The following is a 5,351-nucleotide window of genomic DNA, read 5'->3' on the forward strand; positions in this document are numbered from 1 at the left end:
ATTAAGTTGGAACAGACCTTGGAGGTCATTTAGTTCAACCCCAGTCTCTTCTTAAAAACTTCCAGTGTTGGAGCATTCACAACTTCTGGAGGCAGGTTGTTCCACTGGTTAATTGAATTCCACACAAGTATTGAGGTTTCCCTTGCCCTGGAGATTAAGGGGAGGAGACCCCACAATGAACATCCACCAACATGTCCCCTAATAGGCGATAGGAACCATAATCAGGCATTCTTAAAAAAAATTCTTTCCTTTTTTTCTTTCCCCTTTATCCTACAGTTTTTCCCATTCTTATCCTTCTCCATTTTCCTATTTTCTTTATTTTCATTTGTACTTTTCACTATTATAATTTCAATAACATTTAGGAAAAAGGAAAAAAAGGAAAGAGTCAAAAACAGGATTCTGTGGTGAGGCTAAAGCAGTCTATTCCATTTCATCATTGGTACACCGTGATACAAAAAGGATGCTGAGGCCCAAAAAGAATGCAGAGAGGAGCAATAGAGATTATAAGAGCTCTGGAAGCCAAACCGTACAATGAATGGCTAAGGGAACTCAGTATGCTTAGCTTAAGAAAGAGAAGGTTTAGGGGAGACAGGACAGCCATCTTCCAATACTTGAAGGGCTGTCATAGGGGAAAGGGCATCGATTTATTCTCTGTAGCACCTGAGGGCAGGACAAGAAGCAAGGGATGGAAGCTCATCAGAAGGAAATCCAACCTAGAAATAAGGAAGAATTACCTGACAATGAGAACAATTAATCAGTGGAATGGCCTGCCTCCCAAGTTGTGGCTGCTCCATCACTGGAGGCTTCCAATAATAGATTGGACAACCATTTGTTCAGGACAGTATAAGGACTCCTGCCTTGGGCAGAGGATTAGACTAGAAGACCTCCAAGGGCCCTTCCAGCCCTATGATTCTATGATCTCAACTTCCTGCCTGACCTGTAAGAGTTTGCTGGCTGGCTGCTGATGCTTCTCTTCTATCTCCTGGATGAGATCGTCAAGAGAGCACAGTCCGGCCAAACCCTTCTCCTTTATTGCCATAATCTCCTTCTCCGTCTCTTCCATTCTAGCCAACAGAAGCTTCCTCTGTCCTTCTAACCACAGTTGTAGTTCTCTGAATTCAGCCACTACATTTTTTCTCTCTTTTTCGATGTGGTCCTAGAACAAGAAGACAGAAAAAGCAAAAGGAATATTTATGTTTTATTTTTACTTAATTATATTTATTTTTATTATTATAATATTTAAACAGATTCCCTGAAGAGTCCTGAAATGAGATGGGAGAATTTCCTAGGGAGAAAAAAAACACATTTTGACATCAACAAGCACAGGGGGAAAGGTTTCTAAAAACCAAAAAAAGGCTCAAGTTAAATAATCTCTCATGAAAATTTTCTGGGCAATCAGGAATTCCAAAAAAGTAGACAGATAAATGTTTGATTTCACATTTGTTTCAATAAGATGAAATATGGTCTCCGTTAATTTATATGCAAACCAAACCCACTTTATAAAACATGGCTCGTGTGACAGGTGCCCTTAACCCACCTGTGAGTCATTCAGCCAATGGTGACATCCCAGTCCAAGATACAGTCCCCAGGCTAAAAACAAGTTCTGTGCCCTGTCTTTAACTGGAATTTCATTTAAGTCAGAACTTGTACTTACAAACAGGCTGCCTATTATTAAAGATGGCGGGTGGTGTTCTCCTTCCTATTAGCTCAGAAGCTCCTCACTGTTGGATCAATACTTACAAGCATCTCCTGAACTCTTTGCTCTGTGTCTGTTTTGTATGTAGCTATTTTTTCTTTCACCTCCTTCTGAGCCTTCAGGCAACCCTCAACCTTGATCTGAAAAGAAAATCAAGGTTTGAGTTTCTTTTCCGTAATGTGTTACATCTGAGGGAAGAACGAGTTAGAAGTTGCCAAGCGTCCACATATTGATCATGTGACCACAGGAATGCTGCAACAGTTGTAAATGTAAAAAATGGTCACAAGTCACTTTTTCCATTGCTGTCGTAATTTTGAACAGTCACTAAACGAATGGCTCTAAGTCGAGGACTACCTGTAATGGCAGGAAAGTGAGCTGCCTGAGTCTCCTGATTGCAGTCACCTGAGAAGCATCACTGAGAAACAAAAGCTTGGGCTGAGGTGGCTTTGGCCTGACCCACCAGGAGTGTTTTTCAGGGTCTGCACTCAAGACTTTGGAGGACTCTATGATGATCTTGCTCTATAGCAAATGTGGAAAGTGAGCTGGCAAAGGGTGTCTATTTCTCCCTACAGGCAATTTCCGTCGGTAAGCAAGACAATTAAGTGAAGTTTGTCCCATTTTACAACCTTTCTTGCCACAGTTGTTAAGTGAATCACTGCAGATGTTAATTTAGTAACACGGTTGTACAGCGAATCTGGCTTGTCAGAAGATCTCAAAAGCGGATCACCTGACCCCGGGACACTGCAACCATCATAAATACATGCCACTTGCCAAGCATCCGAATTTTGATCACTGACCACAGGGACGCTACAATGGTCATAAGTGTGAAAAATTGTCATAAGTCACTTTTTTCAATGCTGTCACTAAATGAATGGTTGTGAGTCAAGGACTATGGTAAATCTGTCTTCAAAAAATTGGAGGCACACAGGGGGTGAAGGCCTCAGGTTGGAATTAGGGAAGTTTGTTAAAGAAATTGCCATGGCAGAAAGTTGCAGATGAGTGTAATAAGACCAGTAACCAATGGTGGGACACAACTGCCCAGCAACAGGAATGTTACAAGAAAGTTAGCAGGACTCTGTGAGAAGGATGCTAGCTAAGGCACGTAGACATAAACTTTGGTAACTTCTAGCTTATTATAATAATAAAACACACAACCCTTTTGATAAGAAAGCTTATTAGCATAAATATGCAATGTATGAAGGAGGGTAAAGTTGGGCAGGACAAGAAATCAAAAGAAACACATGTCAAGGAACCAATGAGTGATTAACTTCCTTAATCTATATAATATCACTAAACCAAATAAAACTTCATTTGAAAAAACTGAAAAATCTGCAATTGTAGATGTTAGGGAGAATTGCTATTGTGAAAATGAATGTATTGCCAAAAATACTTCTTTTATTTCAAACAATACCTACACCTATAAAACTAGAGAATTTTTTTTTTGAAGAGCTGAACTCCTTAATTTTAAAATTTATCTGGCAAGGAAAGAAAGCTAGAATTAAATTGAAAATGTTACAAGAAACTAAGGGGAAATGGAGGTTATGTTTTGCCAGACTGGGTTTTATATTATCAAGCATCGCTGTTAACATGGGTAAAAGAATGGATACCCTCAGACATAAAAGATTGTTGGACTTAGAGGGACATGACTTACAACTTGGTTGGCATGCTTTTTTATGGTATGGGAAAAATAAAATTCATAAAACATTTTCAAAACCGCTATATTAGAAATGCATTATTGCTAACATGGGAAAATAAAAAGCAAAATATATTTAAAAATCCCAGGATGGCTGTCAACAATGGAAGCATTTGTACACCCAAATCTAGTTAGCTTTGAGAAAATATGGACATATAAGGATATTCTAAACTCTGAAGGGAACTTAAAATCTAGACAAGAGATGGAAAATCAGGGTATTGATTTATCATTAGTGTTCATATTTACAGATAAGAGTGAGATATGATAAAGATGTTAAATTGTATGGATTCTATAAAGAGCAGACTTTGTTTGATCAAATACTATTAACCTCTGATGAAAAACTAATTAAGAAGATGTATAATTTTCTATTAAATTTGAAAATGGAAGATGAACAAGTAAAAGAAACAATGATAATATAGGCAAATTTTTTTGGATATAATATAGATTTAGAGCAGGGGTGTCAAACTGCCAGCCCACGGGCCGGACATGTCATCTGGAAGCCACGCCCACCCCATTGCTGGCAATGGCAAAACGGTCCCGTTATTTTGCGCGATGTCACATGACGTCGCGAGTTTGACATGTCTGATTTAGAGAAATGGCAAAGCCTGTGGGAAAGAAATTACAAACTGACAATGCCAACCTCTAATAAAGAAAACTTATATAAAATGTTTTATAGATGGCACTTGCCACCAGCAAGATTAGCAAAAATGTTTTAAAATATGTCAGATAAATGTTGGAAATGTAATAAAAAACCAGGTAGTTATTATCATGTATGGTGGACATGTGTTAAAGCAGACATGTCAAATCCGCAACATCACGTGACATCGCACAACGTATCGGAGCTTTTTCTCCAATGGAGTGGGCGCGGTTTCCTGGTGAGGGGTCCTCCCGCAGTTTGACACCCCTGTATTAAAGCAAAGAAATATTGGAAAAAAATACATACTTGGCTAGAAAAGATGCTGGGAAACATATAGATTTTAAACCTGAACTTTTAAAATTAGGGTATAATGCCAGAAAAGCTTGAAAAACGAAGTATATTTAACTAATCAAGGAGAGAAGCAACCTAGAACTAAGGAGAAACTTCCTGACAGAACAATGAACCAGTGGAACAACCTGCCTACAGAAGCAGTGAATGCTCCAACACTGGAAGTTTTTAAGAAGAGACTGGACAGCCATTTGTCTGAAATGGTATAGGGTTTCCTGCCTGAGCAGGGGGCTGGACTAGATGACCTCCAAGGTCCCTTCCAACTTTTATTATTATTATTATTATTATTATTATTATTATCATCATCATCATCATCATCATCATCATCATCATCATCATCATCTAATTTTGCATGTGATAACAGCAGCAAGGCTTATATTTGCACAATATTGGGAAAATGAAAAAATACCATCGGAGGAAGAAATAATTAAAAAAATTCTAGACTGTGCAGAAATGGATAAACTTACTTTGAGACTGAAAGAAAAAGAAGAAAAAGAATATTTTCAAACTTGGGACTTATTTTATTAATGGCCGGAGAAACGAAATAGCGATTAGGAATTTAATTTGTATTAGTGAATGATAAACCCAGACAACACGTTTGTTGAATAAACACTATTGAATTGTATTAAAAAATCAATAAAAGCCATAATCTCTCAATTTCCTTAATCTTAACTGTATCAAATTTGTATTTGTATATGGTTCGGGGGTCTTGGCTCCTTTAGCTTCTTAGAGCCTTTTGCTGAAATACTTCAATAAAAGTTCCTCGAACTCCTGTCTGGTTCTGATTGGCATCTGCGCCAGGCTAAACCCGGTTTGCGGACAACAGAGGAAACAAGTAAAGTAGTTCAAGGATTGCCTGGAAGGCCAAGGATCTGGATGGCCCTCCGCAGGGATTCCCCCTGGCGGATTCCTACCTGGTACTCCTGGAGAGCCTCCTCCGGCGGGATCACCCGGTGGCCCCTGTGCTCTTGGGATAG

At 38.8% G+C, this 5,351-nt stretch overlaps 1 long non-coding RNA gene across 1 annotated transcript; it reads right to left on the reverse strand.

Moving 5' to 3' along the window:
* Positions 1-912: 912 nt before the first annotated feature.
* LOC107297988 lies at positions 913-5,342 on the reverse strand. The gene is made up of 3 exons (XR_003810622.1): positions 5,289-5,342; positions 1,741-1,836; positions 913-1,156 (listed from the first exon to the last, which is right to left on the reverse strand). It is a non-coding gene; the product is annotated as an uncharacterized LOC107297988 (long non-coding RNA).
* Between the last annotated feature and the right edge of the window lie 9 nt (positions 5,343-5,351).

This window comes from Protobothrops mucrosquamatus, unplaced genomic scaffold, assembly GCF_001527695.2.
Source record: "Protobothrops mucrosquamatus isolate PMUCROS unplaced genomic scaffold, P.Mucros_1.0 scaffold3637, whole genome shotgun sequence".
Classification (NCBI taxonomy): domain Eukaryota; kingdom Metazoa; phylum Chordata; class Lepidosauria; order Squamata; family Viperidae; genus Protobothrops; species Protobothrops mucrosquamatus.